The sequence below is a fragment of the Acomys minous genome, assembly GCF_964271855.1.
Source record: "Acomys minous genome assembly, chromosome: 8".
In the NCBI taxonomy this organism is placed as follows: Eukaryota; Metazoa; Chordata; class Mammalia; order Rodentia; family Muridae; genus Acomys; species Acomys minous.
This window is the reverse complement of record NC_140489.1, coordinates 97,925,023-97,947,912: the sequence shown is the minus strand read 5'-3', so window position 1 is coordinate 97,947,912 and position 22,890 is coordinate 97,925,023. Positions and strand designations below refer to the sequence as shown.

General features: G+C 40.8%; 1 protein-coding gene and 1 long non-coding RNA gene across 2 annotated transcripts in view; one reads left to right on the top strand and one right to left on the bottom strand.

The window, feature by feature from the left end:
- Positions 1–22,528, bottom strand: part of LOC311603477 — a 29,453-nt gene extending 6,925 nt beyond the window's left edge. The window contains exons 1-2 of the long non-coding RNA XR_014781089.1: positions 22,413–22,528; positions 17,416–17,523 (exon numbers count right to left, since the gene is read on the bottom strand). This is a non-coding gene — a long non-coding RNA (uncharacterized lncRNA). The remainder of the gene's footprint in view (positions 1–17,415; positions 17,524–22,412) is intronic.
- LOC311603476 (uncharacterized protein) overlaps positions 1–22,890 on the top strand; it is a 44,430-nt gene that overhangs the window by 11,904 nt on the left and 9,636 nt on the right. The gene's annotated exons all lie outside the window — the stretch shown is intronic.

The following is a 22,890-nucleotide window of genomic DNA, read 5'->3' as shown; positions in this document are numbered from 1 at the left end:
CCTTAACGTTGCTAAAATAAATCAACCCCCACAAGGTGTGTGCTGAATTTTACAAGTAGCAGTGATGGAATAATTGCTCATAAGCATCACCAAAACTTCTTTGTTCCTAAAACTATAACTTGATAGAAAATAGTTGCACAATTCCAATTCAGTAGCATGTTGAATATACTGTGAGGGAAGGACGTAGATGTTTTGTTCTTAGCATAAGCTGAGAAAAGATGGCTAAAAATGTGGAATATGAGATTTGGTGGAAGTATTTTGAAACAGTGTCTCATGTAGCCCAGACTGACTCAAATTTGTTAGATAAAAGTAAATGGCTTTAAGTTCCTGATCTTCCTACATCTACTTCGCAGGCACTGAGATTGCAGGCATATGTCATTATGTTTGTTTTATAAGGTGCTTAGAATTTAATCTAGGGTCTCATGTATGCTAGACAGGAACTCTACCAAGTGAGCTACATTCCCTGTGGAGTCAACCTGACTGAGTGAACACTTAGCATTTCTTTACCCTCCACTTACTAAGTCACCTTGAACAAACCCAATCTTCCTGAGCATCATTTTTCTTATTTTTCAGTTATTTGTTGAGAGGTTTGTATAAGAAAATAATGAATATCTAACTTGTTAATATACAGTACGTAACTGGCAAAAATAAATTGTATAATGATAGTTATTATTTTGATTACTGTTATTCTGGACTGTCCCTGACCTCATTTGAGCATATTAACCTAAAATCCATTTTCCCCCCAAATCAGTCAAGGCCAAACAAGTAACAAGAGTCAGGGTAGGAAATCCACTTTAAAGCATTTAACTTTAAATACTATGATTCTGTTAACAGGCCCAATCTGTCCCCATGTCACAGGCCTGATTAAATATGGAACCAAGCCCTCAGCAAAATCCAAGACTTTTTCTTCCAAATAGTTACCACAGGAGATAATTCCTATATTCAAAGATGTCGTCTGTTCAAAATACATCTAGATTCCTTATAGAAAAGATTTGAGAGCAAGCTGAACTTTGAAAATAAATTCTCGGTGGTAGCAAATTGTGCCTTTGGTTGCCAAAAATAAAACTCACCCTCACTCAGACATCGTTCAGAGCCAAGTCCAATGAAGAAGCTGAGTGACAGAAATGGGGTTAGGTTCATGCCACACACTGTGCCTATGAAACTGAGCAGTTTCCATGAGCGAGACTCCTAAATGAGCTCCCGAAACCATTTCCCACAGGAATTTTCATAAGATTGTGGATTGTTCCCTCTGGATTAAGCCTATGCCTGGAAGAAATTTCATTCAGGAAAGACTCTGTTTATTTGAAGGCATAAATTCTTACTTATTTGTTAAAAACTGAAAGTTTCTACTGTAACTTCCCTAAAGGCAAAAATTTGGTAAAATGTCTTCTTAACAAATGCTTCAGAATGTATCCGAAATCTTAAAGATACAGTCTTGTCCCATGAAGAGGTTAAAATGTAGCCAAGGAGAAAAGAAAGGCTACTAATGGCACCATGGGGATTGATTTATGCACAGGGTGGAATGGGAAGGGAAAGAAAGATGCTCAGACCAACAACTACATATGGAGGCTAGTTAAAGATGATGACAAAGTACTGACTTCTGATGGATATGCATCTTAGGAGTTAGTCAAGGAGATGGTGAAGAGAAAACAAAGTCTACCTATACAGAATGCAGCCAATCTAAGGCCAAAGGCATGAGACAATAGAGTACCCAAGCAACTACAAAGTCTAGTAGGCCTAATCTGAAAGGTGTTTATAGTGTTGTGTTGGGAAAGACTTGCAGAATCAGTGTTATGAAGAGCTATATTTGAAATATTAAGAAGATTGTTTCAGCTTTGACAAAGTAAGCAGAAATGCTTGACCAAATTTTACTGCTTAGAAAAATTAATCTTTAAAACCAGACATGGTGGTCCATAGTTATAACCCAGAACTTGGGCAGAAGATTCAGGAAGATTACAAATTCAAGGTCGCCCTTGATTACACGGCAACATAGCAGGCTCAAGGCCAGTCTGTGTTACATGAAAATGAGGTCTTGTTGGAAGGTAGGAAGGAAGGAAGGAAGGAAGGAAGGAAGGAAGGTAGGAAGGAAGGAAGGAAGGAAAAAGAAAGATGAGAAAGACAAGGGAGGAAAGAAATCCTAACAGCATGAGGAGAAACGTGGAATGAACACACACACACACACACACACACACACACACACACACACACAGTGAATACATTTCATTATTTTTAGTGAATCATAGAACCATCACATAGAAAATAAATGATACATGAGCTCAGAAATAATTTTAGACCTCTGTGTTTGGCATTTATTTAAGGTTATTATCAAGAGATAATAGTCTATGTGCTGCTTATAATAAAGCTGTAGGCTTTCCTTTTTTCTTTCTGCAAATTAAAGTAGCAAGTAGTGAAAATGCCTTGGGCATGGCAGTGAAAGTAAAGCATCTTACTTTAGTTTCTTTCTCAGGTCCAAGGTGATTTTAAAGAGTCCTTGGAGACTGCTGGAAGTTTCCCACTGGGTCTACATGCACAGAAGCTCCAGGTGTGCTCCAAATGGCTCTTACTGTTAACTACTTTTCAGGGAAGAAGGGTCTAATAAGGGAGAAAAGCTATAGTGAGGAGTTTCAAGGCATCAGAAAAGCTACCAGCTGACTATGGTGGCTCACACCTTTAATCCCAGCAATTGCAAGGCAGAAGCAGGTGAATCTCTGAGGTTGAGGCCAGCCTCGTTCCAGGAAAGCCAGAGCTACATAGTAAGATCCTGACTTGGAAACAAAACAAAACAAAGACACAAAGAAAAGAAAGAAGAGGAAAAGAAAGAATGAAAGAAACAAGAAACAAAAAACAAAGAAGACCCACCTCCAGAAAAGACTGATGCGCTATGACATCTACAACTACCTCACCACCAGAGAATTTTCTTAGACTATGGTAACAGTATAAACAAACACATAAAACCTTCTTTCTGAAATGCCCAGTGTGTTTCAAACCAAAAACAAACAAACGAACGAAACAAAAACAAAAACAAAAAAGAACAACACTTTTCCAAAAAGGTAAGGAGGAAGAAAGGGAAGATGGAAAGAGGCTAGGGAGGGAAGAAAGGTCTGTCTCTTTCTCCACAAAATGTTAAGTAATTGATAGAGAAGAGAGCTCCAGGACACTGAGCAGCTGTAGTAATGTGGAAGCAGATTCAGAGGAACAAGAGGTAAAGTTCCAAAGGCACCGATGACTGCAGGGAGAAGACAGCATCACATAGGCGCCTTATCCTTCATGGTTCAAAGCCTGGCCTCACAGAAACGACCTAGTGCTGAAGACAGTGAGAAAACAGCCATGCTACTAGCTCTCCTATCTAATCTACCTTAGCAAAATGCTTTAGCAAATTTACATTTAGCCCCTTGAATACTTTAGGAGATTGGCTGTGCAACTGCTGACAAGTTGGAACTACTCACACCTCTTCCCTTGAATGAATGCATAAATTGGGGATTAAGTCCTCTCATCCCTGTAACTCACTATGTTGCAAAGTGGATGGGGTGGAGTATCACAAAGCATATGGACATGTTACAGGGACTGGGAGAGAGTCATTGTCGGCACCTGGAAGACAGCGTTTACACAGAACATCTTATAATCACATAAGACACAGGCAAAGAGGAAGTGTAGGCGCCAAAGCTTCCCCTGTGCGTTATGCGCTGGGCAGATCAATGAAACCTAAGTTTTTCCTTAGTGAAGACCTTGCTGCCCACCACCGTGTATTGTCATGATTGAGGCAACACCAAGACACACACCTCCCTAAACTCTCCCTCCATCTACACACAACACATTATAGATCTAGCTTGAGAAGGTGAAATTGGAATTTACTATTTCACAGAGGTCTGAGATCACCCAGAGAGTGGGCCCAATTGAGCAGAGTGAGAAGTCGTGGGTGTTTTGAGAACCTGAGCTGTTTGCATTTAGAGCAAATAAGGATGGAGAAAAAAAATTGGCAAGGGACAGGACAGGGACAATTATAGCCCTCTAAATCTAGCCATAGCACCTCTCCATCCCTTTCCTGCTCTGCTTGTCTTTGAATCACTGCAATAGCAATGTACCCTACCTCGCTCTAAAATTAGGCTGCTATTGTCTTCCTCCCCTGAAAACCATCATTATCACAGTAGTGTAATTTTCAGATAGTCTAAAAGAGGTCTGTCTTGGTTATTCGATCTGTTGTAATGAAAGCAATTTAAGGAATAAAGGTTTATGTTGCCTCACAGTTTGAGGTTATATTCCTTCATGGTTGGGAAGTCATAGCAGCAGGAGTTTAAGGCAGCAGGTCATATGGCATTCACAATAAAGAAGGACAAATTAATAAGTAGTTGGACATAGCTCCCTTTCTCATCCTTATATAGCTCTCTGCCTAGGGAATGAGGATACTCACAGTGGGCAAGTCTTCCCACCTCAATCTAATCATGATAAGCTTGCACACATATGCTCAGGGACCTATCTCCCAGGTGGTACTGTTACATTAGTATGGGAAACTATTTCCTCTGGTCAAAATAATACACTTTACCTCTGGGAAGAAATATGCTGTTGGCTCCTCTTTGTGAGTTACTGCAGTTTAGTCATTAGTCACTTGGCTAAGGGTAATTCAAGAAGGTATATTTACTTTAAGCCAAATAGATAGGAAGAATAACTTTCCTGTTAATGAGCTATACTATTCCTTTTCAAAAAGCTCAGCCTTGATACAGTCACTGCAGAATCTCTATGAGGCTCTGTTAGGTCTACCTGCCATTCTGAGTCCTGAGTCAGGACAATGTCACTCTTCCTTTATTTTTTTGTTTCTAACTCTAGTTTTCAGTTGCTGATGGCAGCCTGAGTATGCTGTTTCTGGGACATTGCCTTTCCTTACTTTTTCCTAAAGCCCCACCCCTTCTCCACTACCACCACTACACTGCTCCTTTTGCTATGTGGCTGCTTGTCTTATACATCGGCTAACCTCAAATTATTGAACTTGCCAGCCTACTCAAACAGCATGGCCTTCTCAGCTACAGAGATTTCCTGCTTGTTCAACCCATTTATTTTTCTCTTAAATGTTAATAAAATTGTCCTCCAGCTTATGAGCCCTTTTAAAAAATTGTTTAATAAGGAGACTAAGAGTCACCAGAAACAGGAGCTAAAGCAATGGCTCAGTGGCTAAAAGCATTCACTATTTTTACAGAGGATTTACATTTGGTCCTCAGCATCCACAGGGAAGCTTATAACCACCCATGACTCTACTTCATGGGAATCTGAAACCATGCTCTGACTTCTGCATGTAAAACACTCAAACATAACATAATTTTTTTATTATTTAATTAGTTTATTCAGATTACATCTCAATTGTTTTCCCCTCACTTGTATCTAACTGTTCCTCCCTCCCTCCACCTTTCACCCTATTCCCCTTCTCTAGATCTATGACCGAAGTGGACCTCCTCCCCACTATATGGTCATAGGCTATCTATCAAGTCTCATCTTGGTAGCCTGCTTATTCTTTCTTTGAGTGCCACCAGGCCTCCCCACCATGGGGAAGTGGTCAAATATGGGGCACCAGAGTTCATGTCACAGTCAGCCCCCATTCTCCACATAACTGTGGAGAATGTCCAGTACATTGGCTAGATCTGAGTAGGGGTTCAATGTTTACTGCATGTATTGCCTTTGGTTGGTGCTGTAGTTTGAGCAGAACCCCATGGGTCCAGATCCACCCATCATGATGTTCTTCTTGTAGGTTTCTAGGACCCTCTGGGTCCTTCTATTTTTCATTTCTCCCATGCTTCTCTCACCAATAGAATGACCTCACATCTATCCCAATCACTTGGTAAGTGAAGACTTTCATGGGACAACTCTTTTGGGCTAGTGTCCAATTATAAGTGAGTATATACCATGTGAGTCTTTCTGTTTCTGGATTAACTCACTCAATATGAGCATTTCTAGTTCCATTCAAATGTCCACAAATTTTGGGATTCCGTTGTTTTTAACAGCTGAGTAATATCCAAAATATATAAAGAACTCATGAAATTAAACACCACCAAACCAAACAAACCCATTAAGAAATGGGGCTCAGAATTAAACAGAGAATTCTCAACAGAGGAATATCGAATGGCTGAGAAACACTTAAAGAAATGCTCAACATCAGAGAAACGCAAATCAAAATGACTCTGAGACTCCATCTTACACCCATCAGAACAGCTAAGATCAAAAACTCAAGTGACAGCACATGCTGGTGAGGATGTGGAGAAAGGAGAACACTTCTTCAAAGCTGGTGGGAATGCAAACTTGTGCAACCATTATGGAAATCTATCTGGCACTTTCTCAGAAAACTGGAAATAGTGTTTCCTCAAGACCCAGCTATTCCACTCCTTGGAATATACCCAGAAGATGCTCCACCACACAACAAGGACATATGTTCAACTATATTCATAGCAGCCTTATTCATAACAGGCAGAACCTGGAAACAACCTAAATGTCCCTCAGTCGAAGAATTTTTTTAATTATTGGAAAAATAGAACCCCCAGTGGGGACATCAATTTCCCAAGTAATAGCTGTCATCCTAAGTGGAAATCCTCAAATTTTCTGGTCACAACTCTAGATCTCATTGAGTTGAGAGTTGAATTAATCATCATGAAGTTCGTTTTTTTAAAGGAGAAAAGAGTTGTATTTGAACTTGAAACAGTATTTCCTTTGTTTCATGGACATTCTAGGAACTCTAGTCCTAAAACCAAATCCAAGTACGTATGTGAAGCATTTTAATAAGCCCAGGCAATCCATAATGAAGCATTATAAAGAGGGGAGAAGGTCAGCATTCTTCATAGGTGAGACATAAGAGGACCACAGCACAGGAGGGTGTTTCTCAATTCTCCCATAATGACTGACAGGCTAAGATTGTGAAGTCTGTCCAAAAGCAAGCACATCCTCACTGTCCCATTGGCTGCCAATTCAGCTGTGTGCAGTCCCACCGCCTGTCTTTGTCTCCCTCCTCAGAGGCCACAGGATAAATATATTTACATGTATTTACACACATTCTTGGAACATTAAGTTAACTTGAATATTGGAGGAAAATTAATCTAAACAGTTGTTAAAATAGTAGCTGACATTTATTGAGAGTGTTTTATGTGAATTAACTAATTCATTTGCTCAGCACTGTTGAAGATTTTTTTAAGTGAATTAACTAATTTATTCACTTAATTCAACAATATGATGGGTGCACTCATAATTCTTGTTACAAAAGTGAGGAAATTGGTGTGCAGGGAAGCTGAGTAATGGGCCCAAGGCTGTGCGGTGTTAAGTAGGGAAGTCCAATTTTTCATTTAGTCTTTTGACACAGATGTGGTGTGGTTTAAAGTACAAAATTAAGACAAGTATAGCAATGATTAAAAGGACTTCAAAAGTATTGAACTTCTAAATGGATATCTTTGGGTAAGGGCCTTTCTCTTCTTTAAGTAAAAGTTCTTTTTTTATAGTAAGTTTACAGCATATGCTTTGACACTTGCCCTGCTGTGCTTACTTCACATTCATGTCTTCATGATTCTGTTACAGTAGTATTAAAGGCCCATGGATCTATGCAGTTCCTCCTTCCCAAAAAACTCCCAAATGTGCAATGCACAGAGAGTGCAATCTAAATTCTCTCCCAAGAACCAAGGACTGAAACGAGGAAGGTATCCCCATGACTTTGTCCTTTAGGTGGCTTGTTTGTGGATTGCTTTGCACTCATCTAGAGTTCTAACTTTATAAACCCAAGCTTGACAAAAGAAAACTGAAACAAAGACAAGACATCATGAGACATTCACTGCTTTGTTATCCTTGGGTCATCTAGCCACTACTTTAAAATGAATCATTCCCCCGCCCAAAAAAATAGCGAGAAAGGAGAGAAATCAGTATGATGTGGAAAAATCAAATTTGATTAGACAGACACAAGAAATAAACAACCCTAAGAGACCCCATGGTTTGAGGCTGCAGTGCAGGGGTGGGGGGGGTGGCAGGGAGAGAAAAGTTGACAGAGGAAAGACAACGAAGGCAAGGGTTGGTTGACAGAGTGGATTCGATGTTACTTTTTCTTGGCATAGACAGTGAGGCAGACACTCTGCTAGGCACAGGAGACCCAAAAGAAATCAGCATATGTCAAAACACACATGAGAGGCAGGTGGGAGAGAGAACCTTTGAGAGTAGTTTCATCAATGCCATTCACCATCAGTCAAGCATAGCTAATTAAAGACATCAGAAAGAACATTAGGATCTTCCTTGGTGTGCTAACTGGGAAGAAAGAGGTCATCAGGGACACAGAATCCTTCAGTCCAACTGTTCATCCAACTGTGTGCTCAGCAGGTGTGTCTGGAGACAGTTGTTGTGGACAGATTACTCATTAATGTCAGAAATCGGGAGGGGAAGCCAGAAATGATATGGGGGAAAAAAGCATTTTCTTAATGTAAGAGAATCCAAGGGACAGTACAGAGTTGAGTGAAGGGCTTTATAAAGTACAGGGTTAGTGGCATCCTTGACAGAGTGGCCACCCACTGAATGACAGAGCAGAGACTTAGAGGTCATGTAGAAGCAAGAGTGACACAGCTTGAGGAATGACTGATCCATTCTCACGTTTTCCATTAAGTTTTCAGTAAGTTTTTGGTAATATTTCACATGAAGTCAGATTAGTAGTGAGAAAGCACATGTTTCTCTCACTCCTTTTATGTCCTGTTGTAAACGTTGGCTCTTCAGAAGTTGTATTATTTTTGTCTCTCTTCTGGAGGCCTGCTGTTCCCTTAATTGATGTGGTAGCATTTGACTGGCTTGTTGCCCGCCCTCACATAATCAGTATTTTCCATATCTCAGTTGTTGCTCCATTTCATTAACTTTTTCAGAAAATTGCTCCCTATTTATCTATTTATAGGTTTTGAATGTGTGTAGTCTTTGTCCAAACCCAGTGTGATTTCCTTTATCTTCTTGCTTTTGATCTTTAATTTCCCTTTGTTCAGAATCAATCATTTTTCCCCTCGATACTTCCCTTTGATATCTGCTTCTTAAAAGTGCTGACACTATAATTGGGATTTTCTTGAACTTATGCTTTATGTAAATTCTTCCAGTTTTAGGTGGTCAATCTTGGAGACAGCAGGTCTCCAGCTCAAGCTCCTGATCTAGTTAGTGTCCCAGTATTGTCTCTACCTCCTATTCTTCACCAACGTCACTTCCTTCAAAAGTTCCTTCCAGTAAGCAGTTTTACCCCAATTTCTCTTTGTCTTTTCCCTGGAACTACAGAATTTTCATTCATTTTTATTCATTTTCTCACAAGTTTCTAATACCGTTATTTACCCATGGATCTAAGATTTTTCAGGTTTTTATTTCTCCTCTATTACTAATATGTAGAAACAACCTGGTATTAGCTCCATGTATTCATTAGTTTAATGCATTCTTTATTGTCTGGATCATTAAGTTCATTTTAGTGGGTTGATTCTTACGGCTTCTCTTATCTTCAGGCCTAAGCATAGAAGAAACTGTGCCACAGACTTCAATATGTGTTCGTAAACTGAATGAATGAATGAATGAATGAATGAATGAATGAATGAATTGAAATCTGCATTGGCTTCTGGGAACATCACAGACTATCTCACCATCTCCTTTTCTGTTGCTCTCGGTGATGTACATTTAGATTCAGTCAGGCAAGGTAAGACTGTGAATCTCTGGTTTCTCTGATTTCAAGATTTCACTAACTGTTTATAAAACCTTTTATCTAGTTAACTCAGCTGCTTGCTATTAAGATGTGTTATCTTCTTGGCTCAGAAATGAAAATCCCAGGGTAAAGAAAGAAAGAGGCCCGTGTTCCCTGATTCTGAAGCCCTGTTTGACTGTCCCTGGCTTAAGCTTCCTGGGGCCAAATTATCTAAAACAGATCTTGTTGTAACACTGTGAAATGTAAATTCTAAGGCCTAAGAGGGCGCTTGCCTGTACGTGAGAAAGCTGTGGTGCAGAGGGATGGTAATACAAATTATAAGCAAAAAAACACACACTCACGCCCTTTTTATACCTGAGATGATGTTTTTCAATCCTCTCTAGGGTCCTCACAAGTCCGAGCTGTACACTAGCTTCACACAGGGTCACCATATTTTGTCGGGAAGCATAGAGTGCTATAGAACCACAGTGACTAGTGACTGACAGGGCTTTTCTACTTGAAGCAATATCGTCACTCTGCTTTCTCTGGAATTGTGTCATCTGCTTGGTCCTAGACTTGATTCTTGCTACCACGTGTCACAAGGAAAGCTCATACTCTGAATTTTGTCTAATTGATTTTGAATTATTTCATGAAAGTACTCCCAACTCCACAGCACTGTATCTGTCTTCTGAGATCTTGCTACAAGCCATCAAAATCCCATCAGTTATTGCAAAACTGCGCCACGATACCAAGCTCATGTGCATCTGTCCCAGTATGCCAAAGCATCACTTGCTGCCTGCTACCACCAACTTGGATGCAGTCTCTCAGTCAAGGAAGTAACTCCCTTGTTCCACAGTCATTGGCCCATGGCTGCTTCCATACACCTCTTCTGATACTGCTATAATAGATGTTTGGCCCTCATCAGGCTCCAACTGACACAAGGGACCCTCGGTGTGACCAAAAACAGCTACATCTTGAATTGTATCCCAGACTACTCTGTATCATGCTCTCTGTTTACCATACAGTGTCACAGAGATTTCAGTAGGTATAATTTTTTCTTTGTTCTTTATTTTCTTTCATTGTTACAAACCCTATTTCCTAGGATTCTATGGGGAAAGATTGAGAGCAAAGATGAGATAACTCTGGATGCCCACCTTTATCCCAACCCCCACCCTCGCTTGGATTTTATTTTAATCCCTAGAACTGTCTTTGAGACAATTCTTGAGAGCTCAGTTCTTCCCTAATCAATAATTACATGCTTTTCCCAAAGAACTTCGGAATATTGTAGTAATTAGGCCTTCTTGGAGCTGCCTCATGGGCGTGCCAGTGCTGCTCAAGTGTATTTGATCCCTAGAATAAACACACTAGGTTAATTGAGAGACCTCCCCTATCCCTTCATTTATTGTTACAGAAACATTAGCATATCTGGTCCTTTCCACCTTTATTCCCATAATCCTTTCTGAGGGTGAATAGCAGTTCAAGCTAGAAGAAGCTTTGACTTCAACCACTTCATTAGTTTCAAATTGTTACTTTATTTTTATCTTCATGTAGCTGACATATTCAAAGTTGTCTTTTATCTAAAGCTACCTGTTCTGGTTTTCTTTCTGTGGTTGTCACAAAATACCCTGACAAGGAACAACTGGGGAGGGGGAGGGTAGGAATGCGTTTATTATAGCTTACAATTCACAGGTCACCTTTGTGGGGAAGGCAAGACAAGAACTTCAGTCAGTCACATCACACCCACAGTCACGAGCACGAGAAGTGAATGCACAGATGCTCTTGTGCTCCACTGGATTTTGCCACTGGTATACAGCTCAAGACTCTGCCTAGGGAGTGCTGTCATCCGTAGGATGCTGAGATTTCCAACACCAATTCAAATTAAGACAAGCCCTCCCAGGCCAATCTAATTTAGAAAACTCTTCATTGACACTCGGTTCCCCGGTGATCCTAGGTTATGCCAACTTAGATCTGCAGGAGTTGCACAATGGGAAGGGCACTCAGTAATTACTTCTTACAATTTAAGTCCCTGGGTTGTGTTAATAAGGAAGTTTGGATAAGGATAGCCTATTCTTTTTTGTCAACTTTTAATAATATTTATTTATGTTGTGTGTGTGTGTGTGTGTGTGTGTGTGTGTGTGTGTGTGTGTGTGTGTGTGTACATATGTGTACAACTGAGACATAAGATACTTGCTGAAATCAGTTCTCCTCTTCCACAACATGGGTTTAAACAAAAGTTCTCAAGCTTGTATATGCATCTTTTCCCTCTGAGCCACCTCACTGACCCATCATGGAAGACTGGGATAGCCCATTCTTTATCATAATCATCATCTATTAAGGAGTTTGAAATGTTGGCCAAGTTTGGTAAACTCATAACTTATTTGTAAACACAGTTGGAAGTCTGGCAAGAGAAGATTTTGCTAGTGTCCCCTTCTAAGCAAATAAGTATGTGGATGATTTTGACTAACACAGGAGGAAAAAATGATTTCAAGTGAAAATTAACTCACTTAATTCTTGTGTGAACTCTTATCCAGGGGAACAGTCCCGTTTATGGGTTTAAGAGAACAGTTTCAATTCACTTCACTGAGCACAATTCCGGTTGCCTCTTTGCCAAGGCCTGTGCTGAGGTGCAAGGAGGGATTATAGGACTGATTACAAACCAGCCCTAAATATCAAAAGAGTTCACAGTTTGCTGGGGAAAATAAACCTCAGACACAAATAACTAGGAGCTGGGGTGGACTGCGATAAGAAACAGATAAACCACCATGCTAATCCACCAAAGTAAACAATAGGAGCGAGAGCAAGCATTCTTTTAAATGTAAATATCTCTCCCTCAGCTGCAAATAGAAGCATGAATCAAATCCACTTGATAAATCAAATATGCAGGAGATGTCAAATGACCACAGCAGCCACCCAGAAATACCCATGTCTGGTCCTCACTTGTTCTAGAGGGGCCTGGTCTTACTGGAACACAGGCCCTCTGGGGCATTGCAGGGCATTCTTATTAAGTAGTGGATTTTGGAACCTTAGGTATTGACCACTGGAAGTCTGGTCACTCTACTGCCTGGGTGGTCTGACTCAGCCCAGTCTTTTCTGTCACAATTGATATCCTCTAGTTTCATTAGGGGGTATTAGATTTCCACGGGCAGATTCCCATTTCCACGGAGTGCACACGGGGTTTGATGACTGCAAACGAGAAAGCCATGTGCATCCATCCAAAGTGAGATCACACCTTCACCCTTGGAATATAGTTGTGATTACATTAAAGACACATTACAAGTCTGTCGCCTCTCATTCCATTTATTGTGTGTGTGTGTGTGTGTGTGTGTGTGTGTGTGTGTGTGTGTGTGTGAGTTGCATCTGATCCCTTTATCTCCCATTAAATTGCGAGCATTTCCTTTGGATTCAAATGTGCCTTCTACAAAACAGCAGCACACCCAACAGTTCCAGTTAGGAAGTGAACAGGAAAAACTGCATCCATTTAAACAAGCTGGTATATGGTCTGCTGAGCACAAACATGATTTTCTGATTCCAAAATGTGGATTACAGACATTATGCCTGGGACCTGCCTTCAATTTAAAAAAAATAAAAAAGACAAAGACTAGCTGGTTTATACCCCCCTGTGTTTCATCTTCAGTATCTCTTTTCTCTTAAGTGGCCAGGCATATTTTCCATTCTTCTGCATGCATAAGGCTCACTGCCGGCACGCAGAGCTAGGTGGTGAAGGGTGTGCCTCGGTTAGAGGTCAAAGAAGGGTAATAGAAGAACGCTATCTAGAAGGGATTTTATTAAAGGGATAACCTGTTATATCTTTATGTCTGTTTAAAATATCATACATTAAACATTTTCTTCTTTCTATAAAAGAACATTACCCCAGTCTTTTATATATAACTATAATTACAAAAACCTAAGTAGATAGGCTAATCTTTATCGCCCTCACATTATAGAAGAGAAATAAAGGCCAGGGGTGCTGTTACGATGAGACGGGGAGAACAATGCCAAACACTTGCTTAGAAGATTGATGATTTTGTTCTCTTTGCCTCGATTCTAGGACCACCTTGGACCCTGTTCTAGGAAACAGGATTTTCAAAGCGTGCAAGTTGTGGACTTTGCCCCCAGTCATCTCTCAATGTTACTGCACTGCCTTTCATACAGACATCAAACCATAGTCATGAGATTCAAAAAGAGAAAGAGGAAAAAAAAAAAAGAACAGAGATTGGGATGTGAAAATTAATCAAAGAAGCTGCGTCTGAGGTGGTGGTAGAGATTCTGAGGAATGTCAGATACACAAAATGTGGTGAAACGCAGAATAAAGCAGCCTGCTCTAACACACCCAGTCTGAAGATGCATTCATTCATCACTGATATTAGTTCCTAAATCTGACGGCTGCACGGGAAGACAAAAACCATCATTCAAATGCAGGCAGCTATGGAATGGAACTCTCCTGGGATGTTGGTTATGCACTCACATTTACCAACCAGGCAAGAGGTGTCTCAGGTTCTGGCCAGAAAACAATGTCTCAGATTCTCTTGCTCAGGTTACTTTGATGGTCAGTGAGTTTTCTACCTAAAGTTCTCTTTCTATCATGTCTGATGCAGACAACCTGGAGACCTCAAAACTCTGTTCCCTGCTTCTTTCCCACTAGGAGAGGTTGCAGACTCAGGCCATCCTTAAGCTTAGCTGTTGATCTTGTGAAGAGAAATTATCTTGGGGACTGATAGGTTCTGCCCTGAGAGAGACCATCCCATCTCCCTGCATTATTGTATTAATTCTTATAAGGACATATCTGCTCCAAATCTTGTGTTCTGGATTAGAATGCGTTATAATGAGCTCAACATTGTTTTTCAGCTTTGCTCACAATCAATTTGCAAAGCCGCTGATACACTGTGATTTCTATTTTCTGGCCCATCATAGCCTTCCTAGCCTAAGCTTCCCATAGCATCAGCAGTGCTGATAGAACACTTACTAATCTGCGGAGCGCAGTGAACTCTCACGAGCTCTAAAGTGTAGTGGTTCCCACCGTATGCTTTATGTCTGCTCATGAGAGACCCACACAAGGCCCTTGGGAAGAGAAAATAAATAAATAAAATTTAATTTGATTCCTTTGCCTGGCTTTTAAGACCATCATAAACTGTCATTGGTTAGTTACTAGGGAATAAGATTTAAAATATTTAAAGTAATTGATTTTTCCCTGTGTAAACAACTTCAGAGCTAAGCTATGGGTTAGCATATTATCCTTACATTTCCCTTGGCAGACACTGGGGAGAAGAGGGAGGGGGTGTTTGGGAAGATGTAGCTATAATCTTTCCCAGCCGAAGTTCTTAATTACACTCAGGTCTAGAATCCTCAAGTTAGCATATTTTGCCCATTCATTGCTCAATAAATATTAATTGGTGTAGATGGGTTATAATTTAGCATGTGTCTGATCTATAATTTACCTGTAGCCTATAATTATTTTAAATGTTTGAATAAGGGAATTGATTTGAATGAAAAGAAAATAACTTATTTAACTTTAGAAAATGTTATTATGATCTAAGTCTTCATAAAATCACCCAAACTCATGTGGCATTTCACGTAGACTGGGAAACTCTCATCCACCATTGGCCATCCCTAGGACAAAACTATAGGTGATACGGAACTCAGGTTGATGCAAGCTCTGAAGTTTTCTTGTGAAAAGAAATAGTCCTTGCTATTGACCCAGCTCAAAATGATGATCATTTTCAAAGGAAAAACATGTCATTCCTACACAAGAACAGGCCCCAACAGCCACAGACTTCACTTGGGGGTATTTGTTACCTTTTTGAAGTTCATTTGCCCCTTTGTACATCTAAATGATGAATTGCAGTCACTGTGCTTTCCCATTTATTTCCCTCTTGCCCTCCTTCCCTTGCTGGTAGGTCTCTGCTCACCCCGCCCCCTTGCCATTTGTTATTGTATGTGTGTACCTATTGTATGTGGCCTCACCACACTCAGCAAGCCACACACAAATAAATATCACATCTGTTGAATTTGTTCTTTAACAACTGGATTCGTGTATAAAATGCATGCTGACTATTGTGACCACTCCTACCCGATCTAATCTCCCTGCTACCCCTATCACCACCTACTTCTCCCTACAAGTCATTTTCCCACATTCACTATTTTTTTGTTTTGTCTGATTGGCTGGTTTTTGTTTTTGTTTGGTTTGGTTTGGTTTTTCTTTGAGATATACTTAGTTTAAGAATCTCTATTTTGTTTTTTTGATTTATCTTCTTGGTCATAAGTGATTGGACCAGGAATATGTTCTATGACATATAAATGCTTACTTATTGATACTCTCTAACAATGGGTGGATCCAGCTAACGTTTTTACCAGAAAGTATAAGGGCATGGGGAAGGAACATTAGAAAGCACCGATGGTAGACTCTTAAGTACTATCTAATGAATGTTATTTATTAATGGGGTAGAACTTTGTTTCCATACATGCATACAATGTATACTAATCAAATATAGGAGAATGAACTGTTTTGTTCACATAATAATTACACATACTGATAGTGTATGTTGCAATTATCTGTCCTTCCCTACAATGGGCATTGATCAAAACCAAGTGCAGTGCCTGACTCCAGTCCCAACAGATTCTCTTCCTTAGGAATATAAGAGGACAAGTCAAGCACTGCTTCCTTACTCTCTGAGCCTGGGCCTGTCTCATGCAACTCAGCTTGGGATTTTGATAGGTTTCCATCTTCTGTCCAATACACATGTAAGAGAAGCCAGAGAGAAGGCTCATCTGAGAGAAGTAAGATGGTGCAATGAACAAAGGCTGAGTCCAAAGACAATGCAAGGTCCCTACTACAGTTTCCTCACACTGGTCCAGTCCACCCTATATCTGCAAGATGCCTATTGCTCTGTCCCTTCTGAGATGCAGCAGCCGCCACCTTTTCCCAAAGCCCTTTCCTCTAGTTTCCACAATCTAGTAGATTGTTCTACTATTTGAATTTTTAAAAAATGACTATACCTCTGTCCTCTCCACAATTTTACCCTCCAGAGAGGCTTTGCAGTCTGTATACCATCTATCTACCCTCCGGAATAATTCTTCAAAGACCAAGAATAAAACCATTCATTTAACTTTGTAAGTCCATTTTAGAGGATGGAGATGAAAACAACCCTTAACTAGTTTTCAGTCTCAGAAAACTAAACTCTTTCATAATCAAATTGGCCAGCAAGGATGACCTAGTGCCAGTGGCCTCAGGCTTCCATGGCCTTGAGTACTGGTGGGAGGACAGTTAAAATGTGCAATCTTAGGTGAGGGAGAAGATTTCCACTCGGTCATAGTCACTTGTACACTTGCATCTGCTAAATGTCTGTGCACAAACAAGAACACACACAGAGAGACACACACAGAGAGACACACACACACATACAATAAAAAAGAAAGTGGGGCAGGGGGGCGCGCTAACCAAACCAGTAGTATGCTACTATAACATCTCTGCCATCTTTGCCGAGCTGTGGGAACACTCAACCATCCTCCAGTCCTCTCTTGGACCTCATGACGACAAGTGCCCTTCTTTCTGCACTGTCTTCCAGGCTGTCTTGCTTTGCAGTTCTATTACTGTCTCATGAAACATTAAATTCTCCACCCTTCCTTCATTGTAGTCAACTTTGAATAAATTCAGAGTGTCACTTGTTAAAATAAATGACATTTAAACAACCTCAGCATGGTAACTCATCCCTCATTATCATAGAGAGCTCTTCTGAAAGGTCTATAGTACATTATCTCTATGAAATGGATTTTACCTTCAATATTAACCTCATTGCTTAGGGAGGACTGGAGCTAAGCACTCTGGTGAGAGGTGGCGTAGAAATGCATAGGTAGATTGATAGAACCACGCAAGTGATGACAATCTAAAACAAAAGTAGAAGAAAGGGTTTCGGTTAAATATTAGGTAGCAAATCTGAGCCGTGAGAGAGCTGTGATGATTGAGCAAGCTGCCATGGAAGAGTGAAGACCATTTGTTTTACTCCAGCTGCTTGGAGCTCACAGTGTTTATGCTTCTGTTGAAAGAGAAGTGACGTGCAGGGTGAGTGCATTAACTACTGTGCATCTCACTTGTGGAAACTGAGACCCAAGGTGCAGAGTAATTAAGTAACTTGCCTCAGACTGGAGAAGAGGTCAGTGTACACACTACCACTACCCCTGCCCTGGTGGGTCTTTTATGAGGCCCTTGTAGTCTTTTTTGTGCTTAAATAGTTCCTGGCAATCCCTGGGTATCCAGGTACATGTGTGGGAAGAAGGCTGAGATCAACTTCACGAGGGTACCTAATTTGAACCCAGAGCTCATCCATGTAGCTAGTCTAGCTGGTGAGCATTCTCTATGAATTCCTGTCTCCACCTTCTCAGGATTAGAATTATCAGTGGTCAGCATCAGCAACTATTCAGCATTTCATGGGTTCTAGGTGAGTATCAGAACTCTGGTCCTCATGCTAGCTTGACAAACACTTTATCCACCCAACCATCACCCCTGCTCAAGAGCTTCTGTAGCCTTTTGACACAAGACTGTGCCTACTTCCTCATTTCACTCTCATTTTCCCTTCATTTTAACTTGATTTTCTCTATTTTAAGAATGTAAAACCAATGCATAACACTACCTATTCTTCTGACTACAAATGTGTAGCTGTATTACCAGAAAAAAAAAATATAACCATTAAACAATGTTTCTATTTAATAATCTAATGCACGAAGAGAAGTTCTGCTCAGGCAGAGGGCTCTAAGCCGTGGCCATGGATGACTCACTATATGGATACATCCACACTCAACTGAGACCTGGAGAAGCTTTAAATGGTGAGACACACAAGCATGGTTGTCTCTCTCTGAAAGATCCTTTTGGATCTTGATGCTAGAGATGTAGGTCCTTCCTGGGTACAGATTCTGCTGAATTCTGGCCAGGGGCTATGAGCTTTGTGTAGCTTCCAAACAGGTAGACAAAGTGCTTGTGCTAATCATGGCTATGTGATGAGATAGCACACGTCTAAAAGAAACTAAGCCTTTGAGATATCTGCAGACTAGGCACAGTGAGGAAAGAAGCCTCACAAGCGTGAGTTACAAAGGAGTTCAGAACATAGGACTGGGCTCCTTGGCTATTTATTCTACATCAAGGATAAAGAAAGACACTGCTGTGAGCAGTTCAAAACATATGCTGAAATTCACAGCCAAACATTGAACAAAGTATAGGGAGTCTTATGGAAAAGTGGGAGGAAGAAGAAAATGTCCTGGAGGTGACTGGAGCTCCACAAGAAGACCAACAGAGCCAAATAGCCATGGTTCAGAAGCACTTGTGGAGACTGAAACATCAAGGACCATGCATGGACTAGACCTAGGTTCCCTACACAGATGGAGCAGACTAGCACCTCAGACTTTATATGGGTCCCCTAGTAAGGGGAGCAAGCACTGTCTCTGACATGGACTCTGTTGCCAGCTTTTTGATCATTACTCCCTGGTGGGACTGCCTTGCCAGGCCACAGGAGAAGAGGATGCTCTCGGTCCTGATGTGACCTGATGAGCTGGAGTCAGTGAGTAGGGGACTCCCGTTTTCTGAGGAATGGGGGATGGAGGGTGGGACTGGGAGAAGAGGAGGGAGGGGGCTAAGGCAAGGATGTAAAGTGAATAAATAAATTTAAAAAATAAATAAACACCAGTACAATGAAGGCCAAAAGGAAGCTGCTGTGGTTATGACTAGCTCATAAGGCAGTAGGAAAGAACATTCAGTATTAATCTGTATTACTTTTAAAAACTTGAAAAAGTGATTGTATTTTATACAGAAAGTAAAGGCACCAATGGAGAGTCTAGGAATGAGAATCACAATTTGCAAACCTTGGTTTGAAAATCGCTTTGTAACCTGGTAGTTGTTTTTTTTTTAGATCCTCAACTAGGAGCTGGTTGTAGGAGACATTCAACAACATTCCCTCCTAAGTGCAGAGGTCCTCTCTGGGCGGGCCATACTTGGTCAACAAGACCCATTTCTATGTCTCACAGCCCTTTCCTTACTGTGTGTTATAACAAATGAATTCCCTGAGTCTGTCCATCTGGGCCACAGTGATTCTTGATATCTATCCTAGTGAGCTTTAAAGGTCATTTTGACACAAGATACAGATACCTGAGAAGGCAGTGTCAATTGAGGTACTTCCCAGATCAATTTGCCCTGTGGGTTTGTCTGTGCTGGACTATCTTGACTGTTAAATGATAAGGGCCCTGCCCACTGTGGGAGGCACAATTCCCTGAGCATTTGGTCCTGGGCTGGATAAGAAAGCTATTTATACATGAACCTGAGAGAGCAGGAAAGCAGTATTCTTCTACTGTTCCAACTCCATGGTCCTATGTGAGTTCTGATTGTGATGTCTGTCAATGATAGACTGAAAGCTCTATGCTAAAAAAAACTTTCTTTCCTGTATGTTGTTTTGGTCATATTTGTCACAGCAACAGAATGAAATGTGAACAGCATCCTGTACAATTTCCCTCAGATTAAATATTCTTACAAGACCCTCCCCAGTGGTCCAAAGCTCATCTTTGGAACTCATACAAGTTAAATGTCTAAAATAACTATTTACTAGCAATAATGAAAATATTTGAGCTACTCTTTAAAGTTTTAGTTGTGAAATATCAATAAAATAATTGCCTAATTCTAAACCATGTACAATTCTAATTAATTCTGCGTGAGACATTTTTTTCAGCTTCAAAGATTGCCTTACTTGTATTGCATAACAAAATAATAGTATAATTAGGAATAAATTTGTCACTTTTATAAGTAATTCCTTTTTATTATGTGTTTGGAAGCAGAGCACAAGCATGATTAAAGTCTCTTTTAAAAGGTTTTATTAATTACTATGATTATTATGGATAATCAGGGTCCACAAACTGCAGAATGCATCCCAGACAAAATGTATAAAGCCACAAAGCATGACAGATATCATGATGTCTCCTGGATCCATGGTTGGCTATTCTGCGTGGTTTGGGTCTCCCTATCTGCCTCTTTCATTGTGGAAGGCAGGGGAGGGGGGCACCTTCCACTTTTCATTTCCAGCTGTTCACTCTCAAGTGATCTGGTGGCTCAATGCAAGTGTTTTATCTTAGTCAGTAGGTCTCAACCTGTGGGCCATGACCCCTTTGGGGGGTCCAACGATCCTTCCACAGGAGTTGCTTAAGACCATCGGCATATCAGATATCTATATTACTATTCATAACAGTAGCAAAATTACAGTTATGAAGTAACAACTAAAATAGTTTTATGGATAGGGCTCAACACAATGGAAACTGTATTAAGGGGCCACAGCATTAGGAAGATTGAGACATATAGACGTGGCTATCTGTCTCCCAAGCATCTCCTTTTGGGTCCTCGTGTCTAACATGTAGGTCTCAGTTCTTTACTGGTCACAGTTGCTTTTCTTTGAGAACTCTGTTCTTGTTCAATCAATCCTTAACAAGGAGAAATGGAAATCCTCTAAGCAGGAGGGAACTTTCTGTAGGTGCCGCCCATCTCAGTTATGGTCCCTTTCCCAGAGACAAGCTACCCTAGTTCCATTTCTGTTGCTCTCATAAAACACACTGGCCAAAGTGACTGCGGAGGAAGGGTCTTAATTGAATTCCAGTTCTAGGTTACTGGCCACCATGGCAATGAAGTCACAGAGGCAGGAGTTCCAGAGAACTGGTCATATCATGCCCACAGGTAAGAGAAGAGAAAGATGCGCCCATGCTGTCTGTGTGCTGTGCTTGGCTACCTCTCTTCACTCTTACCAGGTCAGACCACAAACCCATGAAGCTGTGATGCCCTCATTCAGAGAGCTCATCCCTGTCCCAGTTACCAATCAAAACAGCCACTACAGACATGACCACAGGCCAGCCTGATCTAGAAAATTCTTCAACTAAGGCTCTCTTCCCAGCTGAGTTTAAGTTGTGGCAAGCTGATAATTAAAAACTAACTAGCTTACAGTGTGATGGTCTTGTCAAGGGTAAGGACTGTGACTCACTTTTGATTTTGCTTTCTTAGGCTCCCCAGTTAAGAGGCGATTACAGAAAGCAGTCAACAACATTCCCTGAGCCAGGCACTGTGGCACATGCTTGTACCACCAGATGAGAAAGATGAGGGAAGATGACCACTCAAGTTCAGGAGTTTGAGAATAGACTGGAGAACATAGGACTACTTCAACTCCTGTAAAAAGGCATAGTTATTAAATATATGAGTTAATAAATGGCATAATAAATCACCACTAGTGTGTGTTGCCCACAATAAATGCACTGAACTCTACTTCTAGGGCCACAAGAGGCTTGTGTTAGTAAAATACTACTCCTCCCTAATATGTAGTCTGTTCCTCTGGAGAAGCCATACTTTAATGTAAAAGATGTCTGCCTAGTATTATTAAGTCTTATAGTAAGACCAGAAGTTCATAGAGCATCTTAGACATCAGAGTACTCAAACACCTCTTTCTGCAAGTCCTTCCTAATACAGAAGAAAACTAAGACCCAGCTATGGCTGGAGCACACTCAAACTCACTCTGAATTATATCATCTAGGAAACAGCATTTCTGATGCTTATTATTGTGAGTTACCAGGCCCTTTCCTTATGGAAGTTGAGGAGGGCAGTGTCTCAAGGAGGACACAAAAGAAGCTGATCAGAAATAGAAAGAGACAAGTGGGGCCACTAGGGAAAGCTGTGCACTAGTAGCCCTTTCCCAGCAAGACATTCATTCTCTGCTCTGTTCTTTATACCCATAAACATTCACAGGTATTCTTGGAGTCATACCACTGATAAGGCCATCTGTCCACTTCTTTCCCTAAGGCTCGTTGCTCTGCCTCTGCCTTGTCCCTCTGAAGCCTCACTGCCCTCTCACTCACTCATCCTATTAGCTTAGAGGCAGCACTATCTGCTAACAATGACTGACATCACTGCCAGAAGATGATCCCCATGGAAACCTCATCAAAAGGAGCATTAGACAGAAGACATATATCCTATTTTAAGTCCAGAGTCTGCTTTCCTAAACTTTCTCTGTCTGGTTTCCTTTAACCCATTCCTTGGTCTGCAAGTGACTAAGCAAACATTGGTTTGTACTGTGGGAGAGCACTGGAGAAGAACAGGGGCTGAATGGTGGGAAGAGGGCTCAGCTCTGCAGGGAAAATATCATTGCTACATTAGAAAAGTTGTTTTTCTCTTAGGTCCAACTCCACTCCTAAAAGGAACATGGAAGTTCTGCCACCACAGGCAACTGTCAGGGAAGTTTGGG